We start from the raw sequence: 20,196 nt of genomic DNA on the forward strand, positions 1-20,196 counted from the left end.
TTATATATGTAATATAATATGCAGCATAGTTATATATTATATATATAAATCATGTGCTAAATGCTGGACATTTTTTAAAACTAATGAGACAGAATCCTTGCTCTTAAGAAGTTCACAGTCTGCTGGAGAAGACTGTGAAATTCTGCATGATGAAATTCACAATCATATTTTATTTTTGCTACATATCCTCCTCGACTTTACAAAAAACCCAAAGTAAGTTGAAAATATTGTAAGTAGAAACTGCATTTAATACACTTAACCTACCAAACAGCATAGCTTAGCCTAGCCTACCTTAAATGTGCTCAGAACACTTAATTAGCCTACACTTGGGCAAAATCATCTGGTAACACAGTACCAGATTGCAGAGTATTGGTTATTTACCCTTGCGATCTTGTGGCTGACTGGGAGTTGTGGCTTCCTACCACTGCCCAGCATCATGAGAGAGGATCTATCATAGGGTATATTGCTAGCCTAGGAAAAGATTCAAAATGATGTGCAGTTTCTACTGAACATACACTGCTTTCACACCATTGCAAAGTCAAAACCTCATAAGTTGAACCATCATGAGTTGTAGACCATCTGTATGTGCTACCTTTATAAAGTATGCTTCACAATCGAGAAAAAGACAAATAAGAAAATAAACTAATACTTCTGAAAAATCTCCCTAAGTATATTCTAGGGCTGATAAAGATTTAGTATGAATTCCTAGTTTTTCCACAGGGATACTACAGTACAGCAGAATTCAAGGTCAGGGTAATTGCTTTCAGATCATACAAGACCCTCACACATCAGAGAGTCAATTATGGTCATGATACTCCATTGAAAGCAGGAAATTGGGAGTAATTTATTTTTAACAACAAAGGGTGACAAAGTAGAAGGCATCCAGAGGAAAGCAATCAGGATGACATATAATTTTGAAACCATGTCAGAGAAGAAATGATGAAAGGATCTGCAGTGTTCTATCCAGAGAAGCCTTACAGCCACATAATAGTTTTCTCAACGATTTGAAAGGCTATCCCTCATGAACTATCCCACAAAGGGGGGATGGGTAAAAGTTACTGTGGTAGATTTATTCTAAAGTCCACAAAGACAAGACAAAGACTAATGTTTATAAGTCAAGAAGGGCAAATTTGGCTCAATACAAAAAATAATTTTCTATGAATTAATAATATTGTTTACCTTTTAAAATAAAAATACACTATAAAATTAGTTAACAAATAGCATTAGAAAGCAACAGAAGGAATTCCACATTACTGAAAATCTTCCAGCAGAATTATCTGTTGATAAAATTGTGGATGAAACACATTGTACAATGAGTCCAGCAGGTTACTATAAGCTCCCTGAAGGCTGGAATTTGTCTTGTTCACCACTTTATCCCTAGAATCTAATACAGATCCTGCCAATAGTTGATGAGTTGATGCTCAATAAATACGTATTGATCAACTGAACAGTCTCTAGTGTCCTTTAAACAAAGCTATTTGTTTAATCATTTCTCTAATACAAGTTAGAGAAATGATTATTTTTTTTCAAATGTAAATTATTTTGCCTTTCAGTTCAGTTAGTATTGTTCACTGATTTGCATATAAAAAGTGAAAAACTGAGATTACAATGATAATACTGTAAAGATTCTATGAAGAAAGAGTCTCCAGTTAAACTCCCAGTTCCATCCTGAAATTAAATTAGTCAAAACAACCCATGGATTAGTTAAATCGGAATTTTACAGTGTGTATGAACACTTCTGAGGATTTTTAAAGCCTCGAAAACCACTTTGAAATTTAACCACAAAGAATGGGTTAATTAGCTTTCTTCCTTAAAAATGAAGTATATATGTTTATTAGAGAATAATTTGAAAACATAAAGAAAGAGGAAAGTAATCACATGAAAAACCAGCATGCTGAGATAACTGAGGATAATATTTTGGTGAACATCCTCCCAGACTGTTTCACTCTGTGAATGTGTGTGGACATGTGAGTATGAGCAAAGGAAAGAAAAAATATTTTAAACAATAATGAAGTGCTCCCTCTTCTGCTTCCTAATGGAGGGCCATAATTTCTTCTCGGAATGTAAGTCTTTATAGAACCTGCCTTCCTTAGGGAAGATGAGGTCCCTGAGGGAAGGAGTTGGTAAAAACGAAGATAGTGAAACAATGCTTTTGTAACCAAATATTTCAGTGTAAAAAACAGAGGTATTTCAACAAAGTATCTGACAAGAGACCCTCAAAAGAGGATATGCAAGATATTTTTTTTAAATGGATCCATGTGTGTCCACTACTCAGTTTAAGACATAGAATATTACCATTATATCATTGAAACCTGCCCCCCAACCCACCCCATGTTCATCTTTCCAGCCAGTCTTACCCTTTTTCCTCCTCTACCAAGGCTAAATGCTTTCTGAACTTCGTGTTTTTAATTCCTTGGATCGTGTTAAATTTTAACTATACATGTAAGTATCAATAAAAAATAAATTTTTAGTACTGTATGCTTTCAAACTTTATATATATAGTATCAAATGCTCTAGTTCTGTGATTTTTCTCAATCAATATTATGTTTCTGAGTTTCATCAATTTTCAGTATGGTACAGGAGCTCATTGTTTAAGGATACCACAATTCATTTAGACATTCTCCTGACAATGGACTCTTAAATGTTTCCTAGGTGTTTTGTTATTTAGGATAATGTTGTTATAAATTTTCCCATACAAAGTCTCTTGGAGCAAGTAACCAGGGTTATGCTGCCTATTCCAGTAGTGATGGGGAAGAGTCAAGAACAGACAGCAGATGAGAAAAATAAATGAAATCGAGAGATGATAATGAGAATGGAAATTGTATGCCATGGAAATTGTATGCCCTGTAGATTCTATAGAATCTTGAGAATGGCATTTGCAGTTTTCTACCCAAAGTGGCAGGAGGGTTCAAAGGATATTCTGTAAGTCTTATTAAAATATTATATATAAGCATAGTATTATATAAAATATTTACTAATGTGTTATTAACTCTAATGATATATTTTGTACCCTTTTCAATGACAATTATATGTCTACATGATGAACTTGGGTCCCAATATATACCTGGTCATAATTTATCTAGCCAATCCTATCATATTGAAATTGTAATGTTTTGCTTCGAAGGAAACATTCTTGTTCATATATTTTGTCTACATATTCAACTGTTTTGAAATAGAATTCCTGTGATAATAGGTGTATGCCTTATGTTTACACAGAATTGAATCTGTATCTGGACTTTCTAATTGGTTCCATATATATGTCTATTCCAGTACAGGCATACCTCAAGGTGTATCATGTTTTACAGATACTGCATTTTTTACAAAATGAAGATTTATGGCAACCCTGCATTGTGCAAATATATCAGCACCATTTTTCCAACATGTTCTCATTTTGTGTCACATTTTGGTAATTCTCCCAATATGTCAAATTTTTCATCATTATTATTATATCTGTTATGGCCATCTGTGATCATTGAGCTTTGATGTTACTGTTGTAATAGTTTTGGAATGCCACAATCCACAATCATATAAAATGGTGAACTTAATGCATAAGTGTAGTATGTGTTCTAACTGCTCCACGGACTGGCCATTCCCCTGTGTCGTCTTCTCCTTGGGCCTCCCTATTTCCTGAGACACAACAACATTGAAATCAGGCCAATCAGTAACCCTTCAAAGGCCTCTAAGAGTTCAAGTGAAAGGAAGAGTTACACGTCTCTCACTTTAAATCAAAAGCTAACAATGATTAAGGTTAGTGAAGAAGACATATCAAAAAGCTAGGCCTCTTGTGCCAAACAGCTAGCCAAGCTGTGAATGCAAAGGAAAAGTTCTTGAAGGAAATTAAAAGTGCTACTCTGGTGAACACACAAATGACAAGAAAGGGAAACAGTCTTATTGCTGATATGGAGAAAGTTTCAGTGGTCTGGATAGAAGATCAAACCAGCCACAATATTCACTCAAGCCAAATCCTAATCCAGAGCAAGTCTCTAATTCTCTTTAATTCAATGAAGGCTGACAGACGTGAGGAAGCTGCAGAAGTTTGAAACTGGCTGTGGTTAGTTCATAAGGCTTAAGGAAAGAAACCATCGCCATAACATAAAAGTGCAAGGTGAAGCATCAAATGCTAATGGAGAAGCTATTGATGAAGGTGACTACACTAAACAATAGATTTGCAATGTAGATGAAATAGCCTCATACCAAAAGATGTCATCTAGGACTTTCGTAGCTAGAGAAGAGAAGTCAATGCTTGACTTCAAACTTTAAAAGGACAGTCCAACGCTTTTGTTAGGGGCTAGTGCAGTTGATGACTTTAAATTGAAGCCAATGCTCATTTACCATTCCAAAAATGCTGGATCCCTTAAAAATGATGCTAAATCAACTTTTCCTATACTCTATAAATGAAATAACAAACCGGGATGACAGTATGTCTGTTGGCAGCGTGTCTGTTTACAGCATGGTTTACTGAATATTTTAAGTCCACTATTGAGAACTACTATTCACAAGAAAAGATTCCTTTCAAAGTATTACTGCTCATTGACAAAGCCACTAATCACCAAAGAGCTCTGATAGAGTTGTACAAAGTGATTAATGTTGTTTTCATGCCTGTTAACAAAACATGTATTTTTCAGCCCAGAGATCAAGGATTAATTTAGAGTCTCAAGTCTTATTATTTAAGAAATACATTATATAAGGCTATAGCTGTCATAGAAAGTGATTCCTCTGATGAAACTGAGCAAAGTAAATTGAAAACCTTCTAGACAAGATTTTCCATTCTAGATGCTATTCAGAACATTTGTGATTCATAGGATGAAGTCAACACATCAACATCGATGGTCTAGATGAAGTTGACTCCAACCCTCATGGAGGACTTTGATAGGCTTGACTTTGGTGGAGGAAGTAACTGCAGATGTGATGGATAAATAGCAAGAGAACTGGAAGTGGAGCCTGAATATAGGACTGAATTGCTGTAATCCCATGGTAAAACTTGAATGGATGAGGAGTTGCTTCTTATGGGTGAACAAAGCGTTTTAAGATGAAATACACTCCTGGTGAAGATGCTGTGAACATTATAGAAATGATAACAAAGGATTTAGAATATTACACAAACTTAGTTGATAAAGCAGTGGCAGGGTTTAAGGGGATTGACTCCAATTTTGAAAGAAGTTCTAGTGTGAGTAAAATGCTATTAAACAGCTTTGCATGCTACAAAGAAATCTTTCATGAAACGAAGACTCAAATAATGCAGCAAAACTAGAAACTGCCCACTGATTTTGTATCCTGAGACTTTGCTGAAATTGCTTATCAGCTTAAGAAGCTTTTGGGCTGAGATGATGGGGTTTTCTAGATACAGGATCATGTCATCTGCAAACAAATATTATTTGACTTCCTCTCTTCCTATTTGAATACCCCTTATTTATTCCTCTTGCCTGATTGCCCTGGCCAGGACTTCTAATACTACGTTGAATGGGAGTGGTGAGAGACAGCATCCCTGTCATGTGCTGGTTTTCAAGGGGAATGCTTCCAGCTTTTGCCTATTCAGTATGATGTTGGCTATGGGTTTGTCACATACAGTTGTTATTATTTTGAGGTATGTTCCTTCGATACCTAGCTTATTCAGAATTTTTACCATGAAGGGATGTTGAATTTTATCAATGATCTTTTCTGCAGGCAAGCAGAGATCCAAATAATGAATGAACTTCCATTCGCAACTGCTACAAAGAGAACAAAATGCCTAGGAATACAGCTAATAAGGGAAGCAAAGGACCTCTTCAAGGAGAATTAAAAACCAATGCTCAAGGAAATCAGAGATGACACAACAAATGGAAAAACATTCCATGCTCACAGATAGGAAGAATCAATATCGTGAAAATGGCCATACTGCCCAAAGTAATTTATAGATTCAATGCTATTCCCATTAAACTACCATTGACATTCTTCACAGAATTAGAAAAAAAAACTAATTTAAAATTCATATGGAACCAAAAGGAGCCTGAATAGCCAAGTCAATCCCAAGCAAAATGAACAAAGTTGGAGGCATCATGCTACCCAACTTCAAACTATACTACAAAGCTACAGTAATGAAAAAAGCATGGAACTGGTGACAAAAACAGACACATAGACCAATGGAAGAGAATAGAGAACTCAGAAATAATACCACACATCTACAACAATCTGATCTTTGACAAACCTGACAAAAACAAGCAATGGAGAGAGGATTCTCTATTTAATAAATGGTGCTGTGAGAACTGACTAGTCATATGCAGGAAATTGAAACTGGACCCCTTCCCTACACCTTATACAAAAATTAACTAAAGATGGATTGATGACTTCAATGTAAAATGTAGAACTATAAAAACACTAAAAGAAAATCTAGGCAATACCATTCAGGACATAGGCATGGACAAAGACTTCATGCCGAAAATGCCAGAAGCGATTGCAACAAAAATAAAAATTGACAAATGGGATGTAATTAAATTAAAAAGCTTCTGCACAGCAAAAGAAACTATCAACAGAGTGAACAGACAACCTACAGAATGGGAGAAAATTTTTGCAATCTATACATCTGACAAAGGTCTAATATCCAGAATCTACAAGGAACTTAAACAAGTACACAAGAAAAAAGCAATCCCATTAAGAAGTGGGCAAAGGACATAAACAGACACTTCTCAAAAGAAGACATTCATTCACCAAGAAACATGAAAAAAAGCTCAACATCACTGATCATTAGAGAATTGCAGATCAAAACCACAATGAGATCACCTCATGTAGTCAGAATGATGATTATTAAAAAGTCAAGAAACAACAGATGCTGCCTTGTTGCAGAAAAAAAAAGGAATACTTTCACACTGTTGGTGGGAGTGTAAATTAGTTCAAACATTGTGGAAGATGGTGTGGCAATTCCTTAAAGATCTAGAAGCAGACATAGCATTTGACCCAGCAATCCCATTATTGTGTATATACCCAAAGGATTATAAATCACTCTATTATAAAGATACATGCACATATATGTTCACCACAGCACTGTTCACAATAGCAAAGACATGGAGTCATCCCAAATGGCCACCAATGATAGACTGAATAAAGAAAATGTGATACATATACACTATGAAATACTATGCAACCATAAAAAGGAATGAGATCATGTCCTTTTCAGGGACAAGGATGGAGTTGGAAGCCATTTTCCTCAGCAAACTAATGCAGGAACAGAAAACCAAATACCACATGTTCTCACTTATAAGTGGGAGCTGAACAATGAGAACACATGTACACATGGGTGGAAAAAACACACACTGGGGCATGTCAGGGAGGCAGGGGGAAGAGACCATCAGAAAGAATAGCTAATGGATGCTGGGCTTAATACCTAGGTGATAGGCTGATCTGTGCAGCAAACCACCATGGCACATGTTTACCTAACAAATTTGCACATCCCGTATATGTACCCTGGAACTTAAAATAAAAGTTGAAAGAAAAAAAAAGAAAGAAACTGTCACAGTCACCTAAGCTCCAGCAACTATTACTCTGAGCAGTCAGTGGCCATCCAAATCAAGGCAAGACCCTCCACCAGCAAAAAATTATGACTCACTGAAGGCTCAGATGATCGTTGGCATGTTTTAGCAATAAAGTATTTTTAATTAGGTATGTACTCTTTTTTAGACATAACGCTACTGCACACTTCATAAACTACAGTATAGTGTAAACATAACTTTAATATACATTGGGAAACCAAAAAAATTATGTGGCTAACTTTACTGTAATAGTCACTTTATTGTGGTGGTTGAAACCAAACTCACATTTCTGAAGTATATCTGTACCAGAATTACGCTGCCTTAATTAGTGGAGCCTTTACATTGATTTTACTATTTGGTAGGATAAATCTTCCCTCATGTTCATCTTTTCCAAGGCATTGATTATTAACTTCATGTTTATTTTTAAAAAAGAAAAATTTTGAAACATTTTGTTAAGTTTTCCTCAAATCATTCCTTCTCCTTTGTTCTGTATCAGTAATCCATACTTCCATATACCCAGGCACTAAAAGAACCTGGGGTACGCTTCACTTTTCATTCTTCCTCTGTTATCCCCAATAAATCCTCAAGTCCTATACTTCGCCATTGAATTCTACCTCAAATACATTTATTTCTCTCCACCCCAGCTACCGCATGCTAGTCCAGACCACCATTATATTTCACCTGAACTGCTGGAACAACTTCCAAACTATCCTCCTTGTCTCCAGTCCTGCCTCTCTTCTAGAATCAATTCATTTTCAAAACTAGCATGAAGCTTCTAAGAGTAAGGACGGTCAAAGCAAACTCTTTTCTTTTCGTTATAACTTTATTTGATTAGAGAATCATAAAATGCTAGTCATAGTACATGTTGATTCTTTTTAAACATTTAACATGGTCTCTCATAATATCTCAGAATTTCCTTGCTGAATGACTTCATTAAATACATTAATGATCTAAATAGTAAACTCATTTAATTAACAAGATAGGAAAGAAGAAACAAAATTCCTTGACTAATAAGTTTAAACATAATCCCATTAGTTGATAAGATAAATGGGATTAATTTCTAAAGACATACTTATTTAGCACCTAGCAAAATTCCATGTTCATAGTAAGACTCTACGAGTATATGATGAAAAAATAAATGCATAAATTACTATATCAGTTAGAATTTAATGGCTCACATCCTCTGCTAGAATTAAAGCACCATAGGGGCAAGAACCATGATAATCCTCTTCATATAGTACGCACTTAATAAACATTTGTCAAAGTCTGAAACAATGTCATCCAAAAACCATCACAGATTCAAACTATCACAGATCCGAAACTATCATAAATTCCCCACTGTGGGAAGAATTGCAACTTATATTTAGGCAGTGTTTTATCATCTGCAAAGTGAATAGTATTTTATTTGCCAAGATGATTCTCATTTAGCCCTCACAACAATCCAGCCAATGCTACTATCACTGCCATCTAGAAACTAGACTGAAATTATTAAGTGACTTGTCCAATATTAAGCATCTTGTTAATGCAAGTGTTAGGGAACCAACCTAGGTCTTCTGGCACCAGATCTAGTGTTCATGTGATTGTGTCAAAGATAAAAATGACTATGACCAGATATTTATTGCCAGAAATAAGGGAAAGAGGACACTGCACATTGTTAGTTAGTACCTAGCTCTGCCCATTTTCAAGCCTTTGTATGTCCCCTTCCCTACACTGGGAAACCTTGACCTTAATACACAGACTAATTGCCAATATATCCTTGATGGTTAATCCTGGTAATAGGCAAGAGGGATTAAAAGGACTGCAATGCAACAATTTCTGACTCCTTCAAGACTTCATTTTCTCCAGTCCAGCAATATTGGGCTCAAAATAGATTAATAGTTTTTGCTTTTTTCTTGACATTTGGCCTCTATCATTTTTCTTTTCTATTTTTTTTTTACAACTTTTAAATATGCAATTTTTGTGGGTGTATAGTAGGCGTATGTATTTATGTGGTACATTTGCTATTTTTATAAAGGCAAGCAATATGTAATAATTACATCATGGAAAATGGGGTAACCATCCCTTCAAGCATTTATCCCTTGTGTTACATAAGTCCAATTATACCCTTTCAGTTATCTTAAAATATACAATTGTTATTGACTATAGTGCCCCTGTTGTGATATCAAATACTCTATCTTATTTATTCTTTGTAACTATGTTTTGAACCCAATAACCATCCACAACTCCCACCCTCAGACCTCCCACTATACTTCCCAGCCTCTGGTAACCATCATTCTACTCTCTGTCTCCATGAGTACAATTATTTTGACTTTTGGATTCTCCAAATAAGTGAGAACATGTGACGTTTGTCTTTCCATGCCTGGTTTATTTCACTTAACATAATGACTTTCAGTTCTATCCATGTTGTTGCAAATAAAAGGATCTCTCTTTTACGGTTGAATAGTACTCTGCTGTGTATAAGTACCACAGTTTCTGTATCCATTCTTCTGTTGATGGACACTTAGGTTGCTTCCAAATTTTTCTACTGTGAACAGTGCTGCAACAAACATGGGAGTAGGGCCATCTCTTCCATATAGTGTTTTCCTTTGGGGTTGAGGGGGTGTATATAACCAGCAATGGGATTGCTAAATCACATGATAGCTCCATTTTTAGTTTTTTGAGGAACCTCCAAACTATTCTCATTGGTGGATGCCCTAACTCACATTCCCACCAACAGTGTACCATGGTTCCCTTTTCTCCACATTCTCACCAGCATTTGTTATTGCCTGTCTTTTGGATAAAAGTCATTTTAACTGGGGTGAAATGATATCTCATTGTAGTTTTGATTTGCATGTCTCTGATGATCAGTGATGCAGAGCACCTTTTCATATGCCTGTTTGCCATTTGTATGTCTTCTTTTGAGAAATGTCTATTCAAATCTATTGCCCATTTTCTAAGTGGGTTATTTGATTTTTTCCTATAGAGTTGTTTGGACTCCTTTTATATTCTAGTTATCACCTATTAGATTATTAGTTTGCATTTTCTCCCATTTTGTGGGTTGCTTCTTCACTGTGTTGTTTCCCTTGCTGTGCAGAAGCTTTTGAACTTGATGCGCTCCCATTTGTCCATTTTTGTTGTATTGCCTATGCTTGAGGGGTATTACTCAAAAACTTTTTGCCCAGACCAAATGCACTGGAGAGTTTCCCCAAACTTTTCTTATAGCAGTTTCATAGTTTGACATCTTAGATTTAAGTCTTTAATCTGTTTTCATTTGATATTTATATATGGGGAGAGATGAGGGTCTAGTTTCATTATCCCGCATATAGGTATCAAGTTTTGACGGCAGAGAATACTGTGCACCCATAAAAAGGAACAAGATCATGTCCTTTGCAGGGACGTGGATGAAGCTGGAAGCCATTATCCTCAGCAAACTAACACAGGAAGAGAAAACCAAACACTTCATGTTCTCACTCATAAGTGGGAGCTAAACAATGAGAACACATGGACCCAGGGAGGGGAACAACACACACTGGGGCTTGTTGTGGGGGCAGGGGGAGGGAAAGCATCAGGATAAATAGCTAATGCATGTGGGGCTTAACACCCAGGTGATGGGTGGATAGGTGCAGCAAACCACCATGGCAAAAGTTTACCTATGTAACAAACCTGCACATTCTGCACATGTATCCTGGAATTTAAAATAAAATTAATTTTAAAAAAAGAAAAGACTGTTTTTTTCCCAATGTATGTTCTTGGCACCTTTGTAAAAAAATGAGTTCACTGTAGATGTGTGGATTTGTTTCTGTGTTCTCTATTCTATTCTGTTGGTCTATGTGTCTGTTCTTATGCAGTATCATGCTGTTTTGGTTACCATAGCTCTGTAGTATAATTTGAATCCAGGTAATGTGATTCCTTCAGTGTGGTTCTTTTTTTCTCAGGATAGCTTTGTTTCTTCTGGGTCTTTTGTAGTTCCATATAAATTTTAGAATTGTATTTTTTATTTCTGTGAAAAATATCATTGGTATTTGAATGGGGATTGCATTAAATCTGTACATTGCTTTGGGTAGTATGGACATTTCAACAATATTGATTTTACCAATCTATAAATATGAAATATCTTTTCATTTTCTTCTATCATCTTTAATTTCATTCATCAGTATTTTATTGTTTTCATTGTAGAGATCTTTCACTTCTTTAGCTAATTCCTAGTTATTTAATTTTGTTTGTGGCTATTGTAAGTGCAATAACTCTTCAGATTTCTTTTTCAGGTTGTTCACTCTTGGCATATAGACATACTACTGACTTTCATATGTTGATTTTGTATCCTGACACTTTACTAAATTTATTAGTTCTCATTTTTTTGGTGGAGTCTTTAGGTTTTTCCAAATATAAGATCATGCCAGGTGCAGTGGCTCACACTTGTAATCCCAACACTTTGGGAGGCCAAGACGGGTGGATCATCTGAGGTAAGGAGTTTGAGACCAGCCTGGCCAATGTGGTGAAACCCCATCGCTAGTAAAAATACAAAAAAAAAAAAAATTAGCTGGGCGTGGTGTTGGGTGCCTGTAATCTCAGCTACTCAAGAGGCTGAGGCAGGAGAATCACTTGAATATATATATATACACACACACACACACACACACACACACACACACATATATATATCCAACAAGAATACTTTGACTTCTACCTTTCCAGTTTGAATGCCCTTTATATCTTTCTCTTGTCTGACTGCTCTATCTAGGACTTTCAGTACTATGCTGACTAACAGTGGCAAAAGTGATAATCCTTGTTGTGTTCCAGATCTTAGAGGAAAGGCTTTCAGTTTTTCCCCAGTCAGTATGATACTAGCTGTTGATCTGTCATGTATAGCTCTTATTATGTTAAGATATATCCCTTCTATACTCAGGTTTTTTTAAGGTTTTCTGTGATGAAAGGATGCTGAATTTCATCAAATGCTTTTTCAGCATCAATTGAAATGATCATAGGGTTTTTATCCTTTATTCTGTTGATATGATGTATTATATTGGTTGATTTGCATATGTTGAACCATCCTTGCCTCCCAGGGATAAATCACACTTGGTCATGATGAATTATCTTTTTAATATATTGTTGAATTCAGTTTGCTAGCATTTTGTTGAGGATTTTTGCATCAATATTAGTCAGAGATATTGACCAGTAGTTTGGTTTTTTTTTCTTTTTTTTATGGGTCTTTGTCTGTTTTTGGTATCAGTGTATTGCTGGCCTCATAGAATGAGTTTGGAAGTATTCTCTCCTCCTCTACTTTTTGGAATGGTTTAAGTAGGGTTGGTATTAGTCCTTCTTTAAATGTTTGATAGAATTCAGCAGTGAAACCATCAGGTCCTAGGCTTTTCTTTGCTGGGAGACTTTTTATTACAACTTCAATCTCATTACTTGTTATTAGTCTGTTCAGGTTTTGGATTTCTTTATGGCTCAATTTGGATAGGTTGTCTGTGTGTAGTAATTTATCCATTTCTTCTGGGTTTTCCAATTTATTGGCCTATAGTTTCTCATAGAACCCACTAATGATCCTTTGAATTTCTGCTGTATAGGTTGTAATGTCTCCTTTTTCATCTCTGACTTTATTTATTTGGAACTTCTCTCTTTTTTTCTTAGTCTAGATAAAGGTATGTCAATCTTAGTCTGGCTAAAGGTTTGCCAATGTTTATCTTTTCAAAAAAACAACTTTTTGTTTTATTGATATTTTGTATTGATTTCTTCATCTCAATTTCATTTATCTCTGATATGATTTTTAATATCCTTTCTACTAATTTTAAATTTGGTTTGTTCTAGCTTTTCTAATTCTTTAAGATGCATCAATTGGTTGTTTATTTGAAGTTTTTCTTCCTTTTGATGTAGGCATTTACAGGTACTGCTTTAGTACTGCTTTCACTATATCCTATAGATTTTGGTATGTCATGTTTCCATTATGGTTTGTTTTGAGAAATTTTTCAATTTCCTTCTTAATTTCTTCATTGACCCCTGGTCATTTCAGGGCATATTTTTTAATTTTCCTGTGTCTGTATAGTTTCCAAAATTCCTCTTGTTATTATTTGTTCCACTGTGGCCAGAGAAAATGCTTAATATTATCTAAATTTTGTTGAATGTTTTCAAATTTGTTTTGTGAGCTAACATATGGCCTATCCTTGAGAATGATCCATGTGCTAAGGAAAAGATTATGTATTCTTCAGTCATTGAATGAGATGTTTTGTAAATATCTATTAGGTGAATTTGATGTATAGTATAGATTAAGTTCAATGTTTCTTTGCAGATTTTCTATTTGAAGATCTGTCCAATGCTGAAAGTGGGGTGTTGAATACCTAGCTATTATTGTATTGGGGCCTATCTATCTCTTTAGCTCTAATAATGTTTCCATTATATATGTGGGTGCCCAATGGTTGGGTGCACATATATTTACAATTGTTATATCCTCTTGCTGAATTGACCCTTTTATCATTATATAATGACCTTTGCCTGACTTGTCTTACAGTTTTTGTCTTGAAATCTACTTTGTCTGATATAAGTACAGCTATTCCTATTCTTTTTTGGTTTCCAATGGCTTGGAATATATTTTTCCATCCTTTTATTTTCAGTTTATGTGTATTTTTATAGCTGATGTGTTTCTTGCAGGCACAGATCATTGGCTCTTGTTTTTTCATCCATTCAGCCACTCTATTTGAAGTCAGTCTTCTCAGAGTCTCATTCAGTATTCTCTTGCCTCTTTCCTTCTGTCCTTTCTCTCTTTTAGTGAAAGTGATTTTCTCTGGTGCTATGATTTAATTTCTTTCTTTTCATTTTTTATATATCCATTGTATGCTTTTGCTTTGAGGTTACCATGAGCCTTGCAAATACTATCTTATAATCCATTATTTTAACTGGTGACAATTTAACAATGATTGCTTAAACAAACAAACATGCAAAAAGTAAACTAATGAAGGCGCTACACTTTTACTTTGTCCCCCTGCTTTTTAACTTTTTGTTACTTCTCTTTATGTATTATTGTATTGTGTATGTCTTCAAATGTTGTTATAGTTGTTATTTTTGATTGGCTCATTGTATAATCTTTCTACTTAAGATATGAGTAATTTACACACCACAATTACAGTGCTATAATATTCTGTGTTTTTCTGTGTGCTTATTATTTCCAGTGAGTTCTGTACCTATGGATGATTTCTTCTTGCTCATTAACACGCTCTTCTTTCAGATTTAATAACTCCCTTTAACATTTCTTGTAGGACAGGTCTGCTGTTGATGAAATCCCTTAGCTTTTGCTTGTCTGGGAAGATCTTTATTTCTCTTTCATGCTTAAAGCATATTTTCACCAGATACACTATTCCTGGGTAAAATTTTTTTTCCTTCAGCTGTTTAAATATGTCATGCCACTCTCTCCTGGCCTGCAAAGTTTCTACTAAAAAGTCTGCTGCCAGACATATTGGCGCTCCACTGCATGTTATTTGTTTCTTTTCTTTTGCTGCTTTTAGGATCCTTCCTTTATCCTTGACCTTTGGGACTTTGATTATTAAACGCCTTGAAGTAATCTTCTTTGGTTTAAATCTGCTTGGTATTCTATAATCTTCTTGTACTTGAATGTTGATATCTTTCTCTAGATTTGGGAAGTTCTCCAATATCATCCCTTTGAATAAACTTTCTACCCCCACCTCCCCTTTAAGGCCAATAACTCTCAGATTTGACCTTTTCTGGCTATTTTCCAGAGCATATAGTTGTGCTTTATTGTTTTTTTCTTTTGTTTCCTCTGACTGTGTTTTTGGTTTTGTTTTGTTTTTTGTTTTTTTGAGATGTAGTTTCACTCTTGTTGCCCAGGCTGAAGGGCAATGGCACGATCTCAGTTCACTGCAACCTCTGCTTCCTGGGTTCAAGCAATTCTTCTGCCTCAGCCTTCAAGTAGCTGGGATTACAGGCTCTCACCACCATGCCCAGCTAATTTTGTATTTTTAGTAGAAATGGGGTTGTCCATGTTGGTCAGGCTGGTCTCGAACTCCCGACCTCAGGTGATCTGCCCGCCTCAGCCTCCCAAAGTGCTGGGATTACGGATGTGAGCCACCGTGCCAAGACTGACTGTGTATTTTTAAACAGCCTGTCTTGAAGCTCAGTAATTTCTTCTGCTGCTTGATCAATTCTACCATTAAATGACTGATGCATTCTTCAGTGTGTTGATTGCATTTTTCAGCTCCAGAATTTCTACTTGATTCTTTTTAATTATTTCATTCTCTTTGTTAAATTTATCTAATAGAATTTTGAATTCCTTCTGTCTTATCTTGAATTTCTTTTGAGTTTCCTCAACACAGCTATTTTGAATTATCTGTCCGAATGGTCATGTACCTCTATTTCTCCAGGATTAGTTACTAGTGCCTTACTGAGTTCATTTGGTGAGGTCATATTTTCCAGGATTGTCTGGATGCTTATAGATGTTCATCAACGTCTGGACACTGAAGAGTTAGGTGTTTCTTGTAGTCTTCGCAGTCCAGGCTTGTTTGTGCCTGTCCTTCTTGGGAAGGCTTTCCAGATACTCAAAGGGATGTAGGTTCTAAGCCCAATAATGCTGTAGCTTTTGCAGACTCATAGAATTACCATTTTGATGATCTTGGATAAGATCTGAAATGATTCTCTTGATTACCAGGCAGAGACTCTTGTTCTCTTTCCTTACTTTCTCCTAAACAAATTGAGTGAGTGTCTCAATCTCTCTCTCTCTCTCTCTCTCTCTCTCTCTCTCTGTTGAGCCACCTGGAATTTGGGGTATGGTGATGCAAACACCCCTGTGGCCACAGCCACTGAAACTGTGCTCTGTCAGACTTGAAACCAGCACAGCACTGGGTCTTGCCCCAGGCACACTGTAAACTCTACCTGGCTACCACTTCTATTGACTCAAGGCACTAGGGCTCAGTGATTAGCAGGTAGCAAAGCCAGCCAGGTCTGTGTCCTTCTCCTTAGGGCAGCAAGTTCCCGTAGGTCCTGGGTGGGTCCAGAAATGCTGTTTGAGAAGCAGAGATAGGAATTGAAAACCTTCTAAGTTTACCTGATGTTCCTTTCTTCTGCAGGTAAGCCGGCTCTCAAACTACAATACAAAGTCCTTCCTAGTCTTCTCCTTACCGTTTTTCTAATGACTGATTATGGATCCTAGACTTGTTTTTGCACTTGAATTTTTATAATAGTAGCAGGCTTAGGACTGTGTTCTCTGCCTTGGTCTTTGACAGCTCTCTTTCAAGAGACTGATGTCCAGTCCCTGAATCCTAAACAGGTCCGTTAGGACCTGTGCCACCTAAATGTACAGCTCCTGGGGGAATGTATAGCTCTGATGCTTTGGCTTACTTAGATTGCTTTATCCTACCTGCTACTGTCAATTGTGCAATGTGTGGACCAAATAATACTGCTTAAAGTGACTAATCATGCATACTGACAGCACTTAATAAGAGAACATTTTGCCTCCAAAGAAAAATAAATATTAGCAATAAGAAATCTATATAATAAGCATTCATACGTTATTTACACTGTGTTTCTATAAAATTTAAAACCATCAGTGGTGGGCAGAATATTACAAGTCAAACTTTATTAGTGACTCAGTAAAAGGTTCTATGCTACAGTAGAGAAAAGAGTTATAAAAATTCATCATGGAGCTATGTGGATTAGCAATACTATGAAAAAAATATGAGGAGTTACAGCTGACAGTATGAGTCAGATTGCAACACGCCAGTTAAAGAAATTAATGTGACATTAGCTGATTTAATACAAGTATGATATTTAGCCTAGAAAGAGTGATAGGCCTCCACTCTTCTGTGCTAATTAGTATTGGGAATGATTTGGCTTCACAGGTTCATAAAAGGCGGGCTAACTGGATTGTGCTGAATTTCCTTTAGTAAGGCAGTGCAAGGTTTTATTCATCAAAGAGACGGGGGGAAGACTTGGCCTTCTGACTTACGAAAGATCTTAGCAACAATCAGGAACCCAGATGTAGACACAGTAGTTGCCCAAAAGTACCAATAATGCAGTTTTTCAAATCAGAAATGAGGTGACCTAGAGGCATTTCTAGACTACTTTGATAGGGCATGTCAGTGAACTTGCTTCCTAGCACAGCTCTATTCTTGGCTACATGGGAAACTAAAGCATCTTACTTGACACTGTGGGGGGATCACACATGGTGCACTTGGCTTGGTGCTGGGGCTGATACTTGAGGAGGGACAAAGACCAAATAGACTGTTTTCTGTGAACATAAGTGAGGAAAATGGTGAGTACTAAACCCATGTCATATGAGAAAAAATTAAATAAGAAAAGGTGCTGAGGAATGTGTACGACAAACATTTAAAAGGTAAAAGAGTGATCAGAATTGTTATCTATCTCTAAGGGAGTAGAAATAATGCAGATGGTGAGATGGTAACAGGGACAGACATTGCAGCTGATGATAAGATTTCTAACAATTAGAGCTTTGCAGTATAAAACTGGCTGCTTAGCAAGTAGCAGATTCTCTGTTCCTAGAGTCTTCAAGCCTAGCCTGATCTACACAAGGCATCTTCTGAGTGTAGAAGACAGCAGTTTGAATTAGATGAGTTTTAAGATGCTAAGAAAATGAGACAATCAGAATAGAACTTTTGTATTAGTACTATGGTGCAAACTACCTGCATATATTCACTTCTTCCTGAATTTTTCTGATAATGGGGAAGGTAACACTAATACAAGAGAGTGTGGGTTTATGGCTTTTTTAAAGTTAGCAATGACTCACAGTTCCTAATGATTCAAGGTAGGTAAAAGTTTTTGGAAGTGGTCTGACTACTCTGACATCTTCCCACAATATCAAGAAAAAGTATCCCCTGAAGATTTACAATGACATTCAAATAAGAAAAACTACAACATGAATATGAAAGCAGAAGAAAAATAACTTCTTTTTAAAAAGAAGATTCTTTAGGTGGGAGCAAAGAATGAATGACAGAAAGGCAGCCATGGGGGAAGGAGCATCACGTAACAGTGGTAGGCAGAATAATGGCTCTGAAAGATGTCCATGTCTGAATCCCCAGAAACTAGGAATACATTATGTAACACCTAGTAAAAGGAACTTTGCAGATGTAAGTCAAAGATCTTGCTATGAGGAGATCATACTGCATTATCCAGGTGGCCCAGTATACTCAGAAAGGACATTGTAAGTAGAAGAGGGAGAAAGGAGATCCAGTGTCAGTGATGCAACACGAGGTATTTGACTGGCTGTCACTGGTTTTGGAGCTTGAAGTTAGCCATGTGTATTAGTCTGTTTTCATGCTGCTGATAAAGACATACCCAAGACTGGGTAATTTATAAAGAAAAATAATTTTAATGGACTCACAGTTCCATGTAGCTGTGGAGGCCTCACAATCATGGCAGAAGAGCAAAGGATGTCTTACATGACAGCAGGCAAGAAAGAATGAGAGCCAAGCAAAAGGGGAAACCCCGTATAAAATCATCAGTTTTCATGAGATTTATTCCCTACCATGAGAACAGTATGGGGGAACTGCCCCCATAATTCAGTTATCTCCCACAGGATCTCTCCCACAACATGGGAATTATGGGAATTCTGGGAGCTACAGTTCAAGATGAGATTTGGGTAGGGACACAGCCAAATGATATCACCATGAATCAAGGACTGTGAGCAGCTCATAGAAGCTGGAAAAGGCAAGAAAACAGATTCTTCCTTATAGCCTCCAGAAAGGAAGGCAGCCCTTTCTATATTTTTGACTGGTAGGTCCCATTCTGGACCTCCAGAACGGAAGAATCACACATTTGTGTTGTTTTTTTAAGCCACTAAATGTGTGGCAATTTGTTACAGCAGCATTAGGAAGCAAATACAACAATATACCAGCAGAAGACATCACATAGGAGGCATGGGCTAAAAGAAGGACATAAAAATGGACACCAGTGGGAAAGTACACCTTACCATTTTGCACTATGACTCAATATTTTAAAGATGGTGATTCTCTCTCGGTTTTAAATTTAATGCAATACCATTGCAATACAGTTTCCCTCCCACTCCAACTTAGTTCTTGACAAGTAAGCCTAACATGCATTTGGAAAAATAAATGTGTGACAATAGCCAGGTATCAACTTGAAAAGAGAAAGGTAACGGAGGGGATGGAGATAAACCTATTTCAGATATTTATGTAAACTACAAATGGTTCTGGTACTATAATTGAAAGGCAAGAGAATTTATTACATTAATAAATTTATTAAAGGCAGAAATTTATTACATTATAAAGGTGGTATTTCAAATCAGTAAGAAAACCATGAGTTATATAATTGTCAGTGAGGTAACCAACTAGTAATTTAGAGAGAAATACTAAACTTGAATTACTACTACATTCCTTATATCAAATTAATCCTGATAAAAGTTTAAACAATTAGTAAATATACTTGTTATAATAATATTGAAATAAGAATAACTTTTGACCAGAAGCTGTAACCAGACACATAACCAAAGCTGTAGAGAAAAAGATTGATACATTTGAATATATACTACTATTAAATTTGTACAAAGCAACTAAAATATAGGGATCAAGAGACAAATAAAAAATTTTGGAAAACCTTTGACAAAGATAAGAAAGGGTTAATCTCTTTAATATACAAAGAGAATAATTGAGATGAAAAAGACTATCAACGTAAGAGAAAAAAATGAGCAAAGATTAGAAGCAGTTACAAAAATAACTAGAAATTTCTTATATGA

At 36.0% G+C, this 20,196-nt stretch overlaps 1 protein-coding gene across 11 annotated transcripts in view; it reads right to left on the reverse strand.

Annotated features, from left to right (window-relative positions):
* Positions 1-20,196, reverse strand: part of ANKS1B (ankyrin repeat and sterile alpha motif domain containing 1B) — a 1,288,070-nt gene that overhangs the window by 790,387 nt on the left and 477,487 nt on the right. The gene's annotated exons all lie outside the window — the stretch shown is intronic.

This window comes from Macaca fascicularis, chromosome 11, assembly GCF_037993035.2.
Source record: "Macaca fascicularis isolate 582-1 chromosome 11, T2T-MFA8v1.1".
Taxonomy (NCBI): domain Eukaryota; kingdom Metazoa; phylum Chordata; class Mammalia; order Primates; family Cercopithecidae; genus Macaca; species Macaca fascicularis.